The 16,063-nt window shown below is 34.0% G+C and overlaps 1 pseudogene across 1 annotated transcript; it reads left to right on the top strand.

The window, feature by feature from the left end:
- The first annotated feature begins 263 nt into the window (after positions 1 to 263).
- On the top strand, positions 264 to 1,277 carry LOC104756329 (auxin-responsive protein SAUR50 pseudogene; annotated as a pseudogene). Its single transcript, XR_015586040.1, has one exon. The product of XR_015586040.1 is annotated as an auxin-responsive protein SAUR50 pseudogene (transcript).
- The last annotated feature ends 14,786 nt before the right edge of the window (positions 1,278 to 16,063 follow it).

The following is a 16,063-nucleotide window of genomic DNA, read 5'->3' as shown; positions in this document are numbered from 1 at the left end:
ATAGTCAACAAAAAAGTGATTATACATACATCAAAATACGAATCTTATATAATCTGAGGTCTAAGTTTTTGTCTTTACCATAATGGGGTTCATTAACACAATAATTAAAACCAAGACTTTAAATACGAACCATAATAATTTAACAAAAGAATTATAAATATAACACCATAACAAAAGAAAAGACAATATCGTAAATAACTCAAAACCCTGATGGCATTGTTATATTCCTTTCACTATATATAAACTTCGTCTCTCCAAACTCTCAAATCCCCCTGAACATTTATTTCCTCGATCAAAAAAAAAAAAAATAGTCAGAAAATTTCAGAGTTTTATTTTGACTTCACTCGTGGCAAAAAAAAAAAAATGGCAGGAGGAGGTTTAGTAAAATGCAGCAAGATCCGTCACATTGTGAGACTGAGGCAAATGCTCAGGCGATGGCGTAACAAAGCAAGGTTGTCTTCGGTCAGCCGTTGTGTACCGTCGGATGTTCCATCAGGACACGTGGCAGTCTGTGTGGGTAGCGATTGCAGGAGATTCGTGGTGCGCGCGTCGTACCTGAACCATCCGGTCTTGAGCAATCTCCTGGTTCAAGCTGAGGAGGAGTTCGGTTTCGCTAACCAAGGACCGTTGGTTATCCCTTGCGATGAATCGGTTTTCGAAGAAGCGATCCGGTTTATTTCTCGGTCTGATTCTTCTTCTCGAGGGTCAACCCGGTTTACTTGTCCTGACGATCTTCAGAAATGTAACGGAGGAATCAAGATCAAAAGCAAGATGGATCTGTTGATTGAATCTCGACCGTTGCTTCACGGCGTCGTTGAGAAAGCCATCTGGTGAAATTAAGATTGTTCGTAACCATTCTGACCCGGTTTGACTCGGAGCTAGAAGAACAAGAAGACGAGTTTTTGAATAAATCGTCATTGACTCGGCTGAGTTACCACCGAGTCGGGTGGTGGTACTAACTTTTAAACGAGTTCGGGTTCTTATTTTTGGATTTTTAATTATATTGGGAGATTGCCAAAATGGAAATGGCGAGTTACTGGTCGAGTCTGATGATCGATGATCAAAGGAGATGGCGGTTAAAAGGTGGGTGACTGAGTCGTTACACCGAGTCATCCCGGGTTCGAATCAGAGTTTCAAGGCTCTAATATGTAAATAAGACAAAATGAGAGAGAAAAGAGAAGAAAGTGATTTTGATTCAGTGCTTTAGATTCGAATATTTGTCACTTTTCTCTGTAAAATTTTACAATCGAAATTTTATGCTAAGTACTTTTCAAAAACAGTCATTACATATTCTAGAAAGTAGAAACAAAACACTGGTAACAAAGTACAAATCTGTTCCATAAAACATACAACAGTTAAATAATTTTGTCTCTTAAGATTACTTGTCCTAAATTATCATAAAAGACAAAATAATAAAATATTACTTTTAACTTTTTGTGAAAAAAAAAAAATCATTCATTGTGAAAATTGTTGTGACTTTAGTTAGTATATGGAGTATTATTATTTTTATTTTTTTTGCAAGATAATTTTTAGTCGTCAAATATAAGTAAAAAGGTGTATAAACCTTTTATTTACAGGAAAAAAAAAAAAAAAAAAGGATCCGACCAAGGCCATGTGAGGGAGAGACTATTAGCCCATTTGATCTGTTTCGCCTGTGCTCGACTTTTCATGGTTTGTTTTTGTCTCAACTTTCTCAATACAGTAAAAAGTACAGTTCACGGTACCACACCAAATCATTTACATTTTATTTAATTAATGTTTTGATTGTCTTCTTTCTTACGGAAATTGTGTACTTTATAGTTTTGTTTTCTTTATCTAACCCTAAATTATTGCTACTACAACTTGTAAACAAAAAGATAGTTTAGACTTTAGATTATTGCTGCAGCTCTCTCGCGATCTAAACAGGTAACACTAAATGTCTACGTTGATGCATGTGAAGAAAAACACATGATTATTAACTCTATTATAAACATTAAACAACAACATTTTCCTTTACTATAAAGGAATTGCATCACATTTTTATAAACTTGACAATTGTTGTCTTATAATATAGTACTATTATATATAGAGAGAGATATCTACAATTTCGAATATATGCGGCGGAAGTAATTTAGTTGGTGTGGAACTACATATGGGAACAAATTAATATGGTCAATGCAAAATAAATGCGGTCAAAATGAATAGTTGTGAGTTAAAAAGTACTGTAGTACTATAATTTAACTGGCTTTAACTATTCTCGTTAGCACTTAAAATGATTTAAAAAATAGGTTTAGTTAAATTAAAATACAATGTACGTAACCTCTTAAATTTTACGTAGATACATTACTAGAAGTTAGAACACGTGTTGTGGTGGTGACAAAGCGAAAGTCGTTTGGTGCAACATAATCGTGTCGAGCGACGAGCGCAATTACTAATTTATATGAGTATAGCACAATAAGGGATTCGGATTCAAAGTTCATTTTATATACATTTTTTCTGGCAAATTCGGATTAAAAGGTCATTTTATCAGCCACCTGTTTTCAGTAGTAACACATAAAAATTGTAATTAAATGAAAAGGAAATGCACTTATAGAGATGGAAAACGTTACAATACTTTCTAAAAGTTATGATAATACCATATATGTATTTTATTAAAATGACCCTGCTTCCATCCTAAACCCCACAAATATACGAATACGATATCTCATATCTGGCATCTGTTCCAACATTTTTTCTACCTACAAAATCAACTCCCACAGAAAAAGAGAATACTTTGCAACATCTTTATATTCAGGAATCCATAGATATATATGCTTACCCTCTCTACTATAAGTACGAACATTGTACCGCCACTTGTGATCACTAATCACATTAAATGTATATAATAAGAAATGGAGTTATAATACGTTTGTGTGGTGGATTCGTATAAATTAAAAATATATTATTAAATAGAGAAACTTAAGTTTTTTTATTTTTTCTGTTGATAGAAAAATGATGAGAAGATTCTTTGAAAAGACAGCGAAGAGAGGCCCATTGGGAGCCAACGATCCAATCACGGAACTTGTTAGCTTTCTATTTTTACCCTTGATATCTACTCATTTTACACTCCTTTACCTTGCGCTCATTGTTTTTTTTTTTCTTCCAAACTTTGTTTTTCAATAAATAAAGGAATTTTGAGGAAAGTTTATTTAAGCCCAAGAAAAAAAGAGAGAGGAAAATTGGATGATTATAGAAAAATTAAATTATAATTTGTAGGAGCTAGAAATTTGCCACACTACGTAAGAGGTATTGATTAAGAGATAACAACACAAACGTTAAGGGAAGAATGGAGGCAAGACCGAAATCTCTTTCCTTAACTCTTTGAAACCCCCGCAGTGCGACGGGATTAATGGTTACAAGAGTCCCAGGATACAACCACACACAACCGGGTTTGCTAATCACTCAAACACCGGCTCTATACGAACTTCTCTCTACGATACTTTCGAAATGACACTTACTTTGTGAGAGAGAGATTGTTGGAGTTTTGTGTTCTAAGTCTTTTCTTCTCTACGTTGATCTCTTGGTTGATCGGTTCCCGTAATGAGACTTGAACGTGTGTTTATATAGAGGTCTTTGTGATCGACTTAATTGACTTTGTTTTCTCAACAAATCAAACCCACTCAATCCACAAATCCAGCAACAGTTGTGTAGTGCTCTTCTCAATCCCGTTTCTCATGGAGTTGAGAACGAAGAAGACCGAGTCTTCAGGAGACGTGATAAAGAGGTCGATATCTTCTCTTATTTTTGACACAACCAATGGCTTATTGGAGCTCCAACTTGAGCCCAACCACTTCTATGTGGTCCATTCTCTATTCACACACTCCAATTTTATTAAGCCCACTGAGCTTAAATAAATTGAGGTCCAACAATCCCCCACATGAATAGGAATTACAAACTAAACATAGGAAGACTCATAAAAACTTTTACTAACTAGACTTGACTAGACTAGACACAACTTAGACTAGACTAGACAGACGTTCAAGAGTATACAAAAATGTTATTGTATCTGAAAGGTAGCATTTTTCAGCTTTGAACCCATCATTTTTAATATCTGTCGGATTTACTTGGCCGGGAGGTGAACATTATGTCTTGAACCACCCAGATTTTAATGTAAACCTAGACAACAGGTATCGCGCAACAACACTTTCTCGTAGAGATTTAGTTCTCTATTGTGTCCATTTTGGCCTTGGACATTCCTGGGTTCATGAGTGAACTTGGAGAATATAGCCTCGCTTTCATTCTCCTAGAAACGGCCCCATTTCACACTCACTAGGTGAACTCCCACCAGTTTTGTTTTTAGAAGCATCCTGTAATACTCCACGAATATCTCAAAACTATGGTATATCATTAAAAGCTAATACTTGACCTCAACTCATACAGGTAACACTGTTTATTTTTATCTTTAGGAACTGGGTATAGACATAGTCTTACAGTGTTCAACTCTAACTCAACTTGATTTAGTTGTCCCTTTTGAACCTAGATCTTGGGATCTCCAATCACATAGGTTGGGTTTCCACCAATCTGAATTTATATTTCTAGGCTACCCATTCCTCTTGATAATCCAATGATTTAATCATTTAATCATTTATTCAGTGTCCAAAACAATAGCTGATTGCTGTAATAGTGTACACATAATATTGACACTGATTTTTCCTACTTCAGGAAATCATCGACAAAATTCAAAAAATTCACATAGCTTCTTGAGCTTTACCCAAATAATGAACTTTCTAATAATTTTATGTGGTATCATGTTGAGATTATTATTTGTGGTAAGCAACGCTTTCCCCACATTTTATAGACTAACCCTTCAACATTTCATTCATCTTTTGCCACATAAATAAAAAATATTTGTACAATCATTAAAGAGAGTTACAAAATTAAATCACACCAATTTATGTGAATTTAAACAATATACATATATGTATATATTCCATTTTTCCCATGTTGGTGATGGCGTAAGTCTCATGCAAATCTCACGTTAACTCACTTTGCATATTTGAGTTAAAAAACATTCATGCAAAAGTCAAATGACTTCACCAAATGAATACTAAACTGAAATTTCCATTATTAAGAAAAGAGAAACCAACTACAACTTATTCTTCTTCGAGGTGGAAAGCCTCGGTTACATCATTGTTGTAGACACCTTAAATAACCCATCACAAACAAACCCATCACCTACGTACATCCCTTTCTTGGAGATTACAAGCTTATCTGCTTCCATCTTCACCTTAAATCCATGCTTGTAAATGAGAGACCCCGAGATTAGGTTCTTGCGCATATCCGGCACGTGAACTACGTTTGTCAAAGTAATCTCACGTCCAGAAGTAAGCTTCAAGACTACTTTGCCGTAACCTTCAATCTTTGAAGTAGCAGAGTTCCCCATGAAGAGCTTCTCATCATTCGTGTTCTTGCTGTATGTCGAAAACATCGACTTATCCATGCAAATGTGCCTAGTTGCACCGGTGTCGAACCACCACGTCTCCGGATTGCACTCGGCGACGTTAGTCTCGGTGACAAACGCACAAAAATCAGCTTCGGTGAGATTAGCTTCATAATTGTCGTTGTTCTTAGGAGCCTTCTTACTACGGCACTCAAAGGACTTGTGGCCCATCTTGCCACAGTTGTGACATGTTCCGGTAAACTTTTGTGAGTTTCCACCGGTTTTCTTCTTGAACTTTTGCTTGTTCTGTGGCAGGACTTTTCCTTTTCCCTTGTCTTGGTGCCCCTTATTTTGCCACTTTCCTTGTTCGTCAACTTGGTGTTCCGCCATATTCGCGTTGGGATCACGAGTTTGAGCACCAAATCCCATTCGTCTTCGGTTGGTTGACTCAATGCGGAGCCTCACTATCAAGTCTTCGAGACTCATCCACTTTCTCTTCAGCTTGAGATAGTTTTTAAAATCGGTCCAGCTAGGAGGGAGCTTCTCAATGACGCATGCTACTTGATATGTCTCGCACAGTCTCATTCCTTCAGCATGTATCTCATGTAGGAGGTTTGTTAACTCCTCAACTTGCTCCATTAGCGGCCGAGAATCCACCATTTTGAAGTCTTGAAACTTTGCAACTGCGTACTTTTGTGATCCTGCATCTTCGGTGCGGTACTTTTTGTCCAAAGAGTCCCACAGTCCCTTTGAAGTCTCAACGTTACAGTAGACGTTGTACAACTGATCATTGAGACGACTCTGGATGTAACCCTTGCACAGGAAGTCACCTTGTATCCAAGCCTGTACGCTTGCTAACGCATGTGGATCCGTGTTATCCTCCGAGAGAATGGGCTTTTCCTCGTTAGTGTACTTACTTAGTTTCAGTGTGGTAAGATAGAAGAACATCTTCTTTTGCCACATTTTGAACGATGTTCCATCAAACTTGTCCGGAAGTAGACCAGCCGAATTTACAGCTGGAATCTGCACCCCTTGAAACTGATCTGAGACTGCAGCTGGTACAGGTTCAGGGACTGCTACTTTCACCGGAGGGAGCGTACCAAACTGGATGTCATTCCCAGTCCCATTGGTGGTGGTCTCCGTGACCTCAGCAATGTTGGACACGTTCAAGTCTTCACTGGACATGTCTGAAACACAAACACAAAGCTTTGTTCAGAACAATATATCAAGTCGTGAACTGACTCTGATAATCAAGTGAATAAATCAACAACACTCGATTCCTTAAAAAATTGCAATTAAACACAAGAGAAACAAGAACATAGGTTTCGCAAAACCAACTTGTTCACGTTTAACTATTTTAAGTTGCAGAATAAATAAATAACAAGCTTGTGTGCTAAACACGTAGTCAAACCACTTAAGATAGTTTATTATTATTGCACAACTCGGTTTCACCCTTGATTAATGTTCTCTATTTTTCCAAAAAATAACTGAAACAAAACCAAGTTGCAGTTCTTTTTAACCTCTCAAGGCAAGAAATAATAAATCTCTAAGCTTTCAATTTGCAGAAACTTAAAAAAAACCAAGACCCTATGTCGATTTAGGAGTTTTTAATTTGCAAATAAATCCAAACAAAAAATTCTGCAGTTTATGAATCGCAACTCAATGCAAACTGCAGGTTTTGAATAACACAACAATTGGTTTCAAAATAGCTTTTAGAATCGCAATTCTTAACAGCAAATAAAACAAATGCAAGCAGCAGGTTTTACAAACAAGAAATCTAAACCAATTGCAGTTTTAACTCAGCCTTAAAATCACGATCTTATGCTGGGTTATAATCAATACACACTCTGTTTTTCCTTTCGCAAAAGAACAAAACAGGTCCGAGACTCTCAAGCTCTCGTTATGGTTTTTACACAATCGCAACTGTGGTAAACAAAATTGTGAATACACAACTTCTCCTTAAACGTTTATGAAATCTCAAATCAATCTGTTAGATGTTTATAGAACAACAACAGAATTCAAAGAGTTAAGAATGTAGGAGCTAGAAATTTGCCACACTACGTAAGAGGTATTGATTAAGAGATAACAACACAAACGTTAAGGGAAGAATGGAGGCAAGACCGAAATCTCTTTCCTTAACTCTTTGAAACCCCCGCAGTGCGACGGGATTAATGGTTACAAGAGTCCCAGGATACAACCACACACAACCGGGTTTGCTAATCACTCAAACACCGGCTCTATACGAACTTCTCTCTACGATACTCTCGAAATGACACTTGCTTTGTGAGAGAGAGATTGTTGGAGTTTTGTGTTCTAAGTCTTTTCTTCTCTACGTTGATCTCTTGGTTGATCGGTTCCCGTAATGAGACTTGAACGTGTGTTTATATAGAGGTCTTTGTGATCGACTTAATTGACTTTGTTTTCTCAACAAATCAAACCCACTCAATCCACAAATCCAGCAACAGTTGTGTAGTGCTCTTCTCAATCCCGTTTCTCATGGAGTTGAGAACGAAGAAGACCGAGTCTTCAGGAGACGTGATAAAGAGGTCGATATCTTCTCTTATTTTTGACACAACCAATGGCTTATTGGAGCTCCAACTTGAGCCCAACCACTTCTATGTGGTCCATTCTCTATTCACACACTCCAATTTTATTAAGCCCACTGAGCTTAAATAAATTGAGGTCCAACATAATTGTCGTGGTTGCATGTATCTATGCTATTTGTAGTGCTTCGAGAAAAGAGAGTAAAACTATTATCGTTGACGGTTGACCACTTCTCGTTGAGATTGGATTGTTCACACATGGTTTCGTTAATACTCTTCGGCTTCAGTTTCATTCTCGCTCTCGTTAACTTTTTCTAATGCGTCAATGGCTAGCATTCCAATGACTTTTGTACTTTTATTTATTTCAACTAGGGCAACAGGCAGAGAAAATCATGTTCATGCAAATTATTGAGTTTGAGTTGAAATATGGAAATGAAAGTGATAAGAAAAGAATATTACTATATATTAGGATTAGGGCTAATTCCGGTGGGTACGTACGTGAAGAGAGGAGTGAAACCAGCGGCCTTTTTGTCTCTTTCTTCGAGTATGATGACTATAGTCTTGTTCTTTTCCATATGTATTCTCTTTTTCTTTTGCATATGTATTCTCATTTTTTATCCATATATATATAGCCTTTAAGTTTGAAACTGTATTTGATCATATACATGTAACGATTCTAAGTAAATGAACTTTTCCTAATTATAAAGTTAAGGAGCCGTACTTGAATTTTAATGAACTAGAATATGACATGATCATATGTTGAACAAATCTTCTTGATCTTCTATCTAACTGAGCTAATTACTATATATGGGATATGATAGGTTAAGGTTCAATACATTTTCTCTCATTAATTAGCACTACCTCAGTATGGGGTAATCTTTCTATAAAGACACCATAATGAAAGAAGTGGCAAAAACCAAACTCTAGAGTGATTAACCTAAAAAAAAATGCTCTCTGTAAACTTACGAACCCATTTCACAATCAATTCTTTTTTTTTTTGTAAATTCATTTCACAATCAATTCATATCGTATGGATACTGACATACTGTCTACAATATTTGGTATGACAATTCTAGATATATAGGCACATAGAAAGTCTCCAATATTGATGTGTATAAAGCTAAGAAGTCGATATCAAAAACTCGATTTGATGTTAATACTGTATGTATCAGCTTTTTTTTTTTTTTTTGGTGTAACACAGGAAATAAAACCAATAAATGAAAAAAAAGCACGAAAATGTGAAAAGTCATAATACAGAAATGGGTCTGCTTCACTGATTGCATGTCTTTATACTAACTTTAAAGGTCAGAAACTTTTTCGGGGTTAAAATCAAGGACTGAGGAACTGAGGAAGGTAAGATATGTCACTTTGGTTGGCAACTGAGAAAATGGTTGTCAATTTTTGTATCTAATTGTAGTATTTATTTATATGTTACTATTATAGTTTTTGGATTTCTTGCATGTCTTGTCGATAGAAAATCATTGTTTGGACTTTTGAAGGATGGATCTAGATCGGAATCTTCGGACAGTATGTGACCAGTAAGCAGTAAGGGTCATGAGCAATATTGGTTCTCGACTTAATTAGTATTTGGTATAGCTGTTGTATTTCATGACAATGACATGGAAATCGAAACGTAAAAAAAATTTAGTTCGGTTAGATATTGTTTTAAAATTTTAGATATTTCTGTCATACGAAATAATTTTTCTTCACTATAAAGTAAATATATGACAAAAGCACATAGCCCAAATTATGTTTTGATTAGGCTGTTGTTACCTAGTGAGTCATTCACGTTGATTCGATCTAACTTCTGCTTTTGTTTTTTGGACTGAAATTTCATTTAACTAGTGTTTTAAAGAAGAAGATATGAAACTAAATTGGGCTATGGGAAAGAGAGTTTAGTGGAAAACAAACCTTTGTTTTGGAACAAATAAAAAAAAAAAAAAAAGAGAAGCATAACTTGGTGAGTTTTTTACAGGCTCAAACAACAAGGCCCAATTATAGACGTTCACTAAGTCACTTGGTGGGCTGGGCTCCTACAATTCACTCGAGTTTTATTTTCAGTCGAAATCAAAGTAGTCACCGTCGTCGGCTGAAAAACCCGGTTCGGTTCGGTTCGGTTGGGATGGATGGAGACAAGATGTTGTCACGTGAGTCAGTTACAAAAACAAAACCGTTGGTTAATCACGTGATAACCGATTAATATGGTTTTTTGGGTTAGGTTTGAAACGGAGTTTGGTGAAGGACAGCGACACAACCACAAACGTGCACTTCAAAAGTGTGTGCAGTCTACAGTACATACCTTCTCTCATCATTCTCTCTAGCTCATTTTCTGCTTTCACACACTTATTTGTATGATTTGTATGTTATTAATATCGTTACCTAAAAAGAAAAATATAATATAAAGAGGACCCATTTACACTGTCTACGATGTTACGTTTTTTTTTATACATTAATATTATTCTAGAATGAACAATGTGTAACAACAGTAGAGTTTTTTCCTCTTTATCTTAGGTTAATTAAAACGTTAAATAATTGTTTTTCTTTCATGATCTCGAAGACACTGATCATTTACAAATCTCCATAACTCCATAGTTTGGAATAAAACTAGCGGGTCATCAAATTTCACAATTGATAAATTTGGATTAACCAAAAATCTTGGTTAAAGAAAGTACAATAGAAAAGAAGAGTAATCAAGGAGAAAAAAAATGATAGAACGAGAGGGTAACATGAATGCATCATAAAAGGCACAAACTACTGCAGAATAGTGCCAATTCATACAAAACAAAATAAAATTTATATACATGATGAATTTGTGGGTCATTTCTCTTCATATTTTGTTCATGATAGCAAAGTTGTAATGTACATATATGGTTGATTCTGAAAATTGGACCACCTAAGTTGCCTTGGCAATATTTGTTGTGTGTGAAGAGATGAAGCTCTCTAAAACAAACATGGAAAGGAAAAAAAAAAAAATCCACAAATCAAAAAGATTATCTATTTTCTAATCAGGAAAAATTGTTCGTTGTCCAAATTGTTTATATATATTAATATTTGTATCAACAAAATTTACCTAAATAAATTGTTGAATTATAAGCAACACTAAGAATGATGGTTCGGATATGGAGACATGGAATATGAGTGAGTGGTTGTAGTGGAACGTACATATATGTGTGTATCTATAGTCTTTGTTTCGGTTTCAGTTACTAAAAATGTGCAATACAATTAACTTCTCATCTCTGTTTGTCTTTGTTCTTTGTCTTATGAGGAATTGCAACGTACGAGCGGACGAGGTCACACGCACATGTTCGTTACCAATTTTTCTGATTCCCCGCATAAATTTTTGTCCACTATATTATTTGTAATCTGTTTATCTTGTGAAATCATTGACGGTGTTACTTACCGTAAAAAAAAAAAAAAAGTTTGTCTAGAAAGAAATGATTTATACATTATCTTGTAATCATAGCTCGTTCGAAATTACCAAATTAACAACAAAAAGTCATACGATCGATCCAACCTTTCTTTTTATTGGTTAACATGTATTATGTAATCTTTAAATTTAGTAGTGATGATGGTAACAACTATAAATGCATTTTACTACCACTCGACCCAAAAAAAATGCATTTTACTACCATGATTATAACATGTGAAAGGGACAAGAATTTACTCTTTCTCTAATCTCTCTCACTCGCACACACTCATTATTCTTCAAAGAGGGGAATTGATTAAAGGGAACTTGAATATATATATTAGCTAACCGATAATCAAAGTAAGTACGTTGAATTTAGGCGGCCTGACACATCCAAGAAGACACATTATTATAACTTATTTTTGTTGATAATATTAATTACTTCTAAAACATCCTTTTAAAAATCCCAAATAAATTTCCATGGACATGCTAATAATATTTAATCTGAAATTTTCGTCTTATGGTTTTGACAAGAAGAAAGATCCATAAAACGGGTTAATACTTAATACTGTAGTAGGAGTATTATCTAATAAGGTAGGAGACAAATATTAGTTGAGTATTCATTAACTACAAGAGGGGTTTAGTAGAAAACTAGAAACATAATGACAAGATAATGGCCCAACTACATCACATCTGGTTTATAATCCTCACTCTGAGGCCCTATTCCTCTACTTTTAATTTCGTCATCTACCAAACCTTTTTTATACATAAAGAAAAGTTAATGTAAAAGTAATTTTTGTAAGAATAAAAAAAAAAAGTACTTGTATAGATGGAATGGTATCGGGAATGTAAACGTGTCATAAATTTTAGAAGGAATAATATTTTACATAAACTCTTTTCTGCGTGTCGACTGTAATTCTTGTGAGCATGCTTGTAAAAAAAAAAGATGAGAGCACCAAAAAAAAAACAGTTCCTCACGATGATAATGATTGCCAACAGAGGAAGCAAAAGATCAAAATGAAAGTTGGATCATGTGACTTTTTACAGAACAGAATCCTAAGGAATGCGATATAATAAATAAAACTAAAAGTTATAATAATATTTGATGATGATGTTGGTATTATAAAAGATAATGCAAAATTGTTTCTTTCATTTAGACTTTTTTTTTTTTCTTTTTCCTAGAAAAAAAAAAAAAGAAGTGGAGTAAAGCTGTCTTGTGTGCTGGTGTTCTTTGGGGACCCATTTTCGTTGAAATGAATAAATAAACAAATTAATTTCTACAAATGTCTATTGATTGTAAAAGTTTTTAAATTCTATTTTTATTGCCCATAAAAAATTGTAACGTACGAACAAAGCAAAGGCTGGAAATTAAAACTGGCCTATTTCGAGGTGGAAAATCATTCTCTCTTGTAATCATCGCTCGTTTCCACCACCGCCAGATTTATATTTACATATTTTTGCTTAGTGTCTTGTGTTACTAATTAGAGTATTGTGTTATTGGTTAACCTCTTTTAAAACTGTAGTATTTGTTAACCTTAACAAACATTCCATTTTTTTTGTCTCGATTCATTTTTATTTTTTTATGAAATTATATATGTCATTGTATAATTGGGAATCCTTAGCCAAACCTCTAATAATTGAGTATAATTCATCGAATATATGAATTTGTTTGCCACTATGCGGAATAAACTTTTATATTGTATTGATCATGGGACTATAATTTTTTTACATTATTTTTATTCAATTAAATTTGAAATCAAAATTCAAAACTAGTTTATTCAAAAATTTGGTAACGAAATTGTTCTACCAAATGCATAATGTAATAATTTTCTTATGCATTTAAAGTTAACTAATTAACTCAACGTGCAGGAAATTTCCACATGGTACACACTGTAAATCTATATCTACGTGGCTCGCATGTGCATTGCACTTCCAAAGAGCAAACACTTGATTGAAATTCTCCTTTTTTGTGTCCCTTTTTTTTTTGTTAGAATTTATTTCACATTAATATTTTCACATATTTTTAGCTGATACTTCTATACATTAATATATATCAAGACAGAAAATAAATCTAGACACACTAATTTAATGCAATATAAAATATAGTAATTAATGTTATCCACACGGACATGTATAAAAGTTTGAGGATAGTTTTGTTTTAGGAATAATAATGGAATTTATATGAAAAGTATTTTGTGGATGATAGCTACATTCTATATAAAAATCAAATAGATACTTGTATTGTTTTAATACTATACTCCATATAATATGTATTTTGTGAATTGTGAGTAGTTGATGTACCTCTGTCATGGTTTTAGCTGGTAAAGGAAAATTAATTTGTATTTAATTGTAGTTGGTAACAGTTAAGCGTATTAGGTCAGTATATATCAATTTTTAATCGGTTATATTAATACATGGAATCAAAGAACCACCTACAAAATGAAAAAAAAAAAAACAACAAATAGAAAAGCTTTTAGTGACATTTGATTTGTAATAAATATTGATGATTAGTACTGTAGATTGTATATTGCTATAAATTCTGGTCCGATAAGTGGTCTCGGCACCGTACTGAATTAAGTAATTGGAACTCTTGGTTAGGAGACAAGAAAGAAGATTAGTCTAAAAGTTTAGTAGCCGAACGGCGAAACTGATTGACAATATTATTCTACTTATCATCAAGACATAAATGAATGTGAACTGGGGCTTCATAGTTCATACTAGTAAATTTTCTGTAACCATGTACCAACAACTCAATTTGGATCGATGCGCGTCGGTAACTATTTAAATTTTTGATTGAAGCGTGTTTAGGTTAATGGTCAACATCCACAAGTTTGAATGAGTCACAGTATAAAAGTATTAATCTCTTTAGTCTTTTAGTCATATTTATTTAGTTTAAACTCTTACACAAAATGTTAAAAAACCAAATACTAAGTAAAATAACCCATATGTACCATTGTTTTGGATTAGATAGCAACGTCCAGCTTTTAGTGGTAGTTGTAATAAAATAAATTGATGATTAGGAGTAGACCATATTATTTATTGCTATGAATATCGGTTTTGATGGGCCGTCCTCGTGTCACCGTACTAAATCAAGTAAATGGAACCCTTGATTACGAGAGAATAAATAAGGAGATTAGTACTAACTGCGGAACTGATTGACATTAGTCCACTTTCCAAGATATAAACTAATCTGAATTTGAAGAATTTTATAATAAACATGTAGCAAACTTAATTTGGATCGATGTCCGTCGGTAATCAATTATAAAATTCGTAAGTTAAGCGTGGTTAGGTTAACCGTCAACGTCTGCACAAAAAAATGTTTAAACAAAAAGATGTATAGGAAAACCAAAAAAAAAAAATCTGATTTAACGAAGACGAATAAATAGAGAAATTGGATAATGTTCAACTCAATTTACGGGTCGAAATGGTATATCTGTATGTTTTTGTTTCACTCGCATATTTACTTGTTTTGTGTGTGTTTTGTATGTATTATTCACGTTTTAGGGGCTATTAGTATATAAGTTTTTTTTTTTTGTTTCACTTCGTATATTGATTTGTTTTGTGTGTAAGTTTGTCGTTTGGTCGAAGAGGGCAAATTCACTTAACGCATTAGGTGTGAGGTAGTAATACGAGTTATTTACACGTATCAAGGCATTATTTGAATGGACCCAGTCACAGTCTCACTCACTCACTCAAATAAGACTAACAGTTAAGAAAGGTTATTTTTAATACGAATCTCTCCCACCATATATGTCCCACCCTAATTAAGTAATCCGATGTCGTTTTGTGTGTGTAATCAGACATTGAATTTACTCGACCTACACAGTCCAAACAGCCACGGCTCATAACCCGACCATGAACTGTGAATATGTTTTTTTAACTAACAAGTCGCATCGTTGAAAACACAATGTAAATCAAAATCTCGTACAGTATATACTATTACGCTTTTTATTTATTGTTTGGACAGACAAAAAATGACAAATATACAGGATATATATAGTAGTAGTACTAGTATGTCTTTATTTTAGACATAGGGATTGTCGTAAAATGGTTATGATAACTGAGAGAAAAAAGCGTATATAATTGATCCACACACGTACTAATGACCTTAGATAATGTAGACATAACACGTGACGAAAAGCGCGTTACGTGGTCTTTTTATATTTGGACCCACCGCCTAATTACTTTTGTTAACTACTATATATTTCAATTTATATATCCTTCGTCAGTTGTCACTATGAAAATTACGCGTAGATTCAATTTCAACACAGCTCATCATATTCCAAACTTGCTTAGAAATCATAACCTCTTTTACGCTTTTTACAAATTGTTAGTTGTAAGTACTTTACTGTATACTACTTCTTTTTTTAATTCGTCTTCGTGAAGTTAGAATCTTTGGATATTTTTATATAAAAGAATCAGATTCAAGAATTGTATCTACTATAGGTTGATGGTGAAATATTAATTTAGGTCTTGTTACGGGCGAGTGAAGCTAAGAATATATATAGCTAAAATAGATCACAGCCATCGGTTTGATTCTGAGATTTTAGATACAATACAGCAAGAACTACAGTAAGACCAAACCGGTATACGTGTGAAACCAAGCCACGTGTTTTCCTTGCTGTCAAGCTGCTGTGTTCTGATTTCGACAATAGTTGGATGTTGACTTTTTTTTTTTTTTCTTTTTTTTCTGAACAATATTAATTTCCAAAGCTA

Source organism: Camelina sativa, chromosome 17 (genome assembly GCF_030686135.1).
Source record: "Camelina sativa cultivar CO46 ecotype springtype chromosome 17, ASM3068613v1".
NCBI classification, from domain to species: Eukaryota; Viridiplantae; Streptophyta; class Magnoliopsida; order Brassicales; family Brassicaceae; genus Camelina; species Camelina sativa.
Note: the sequence above shows the minus strand (reverse complement) of the source record. Positions and strands in the feature narration are given on the sequence as shown.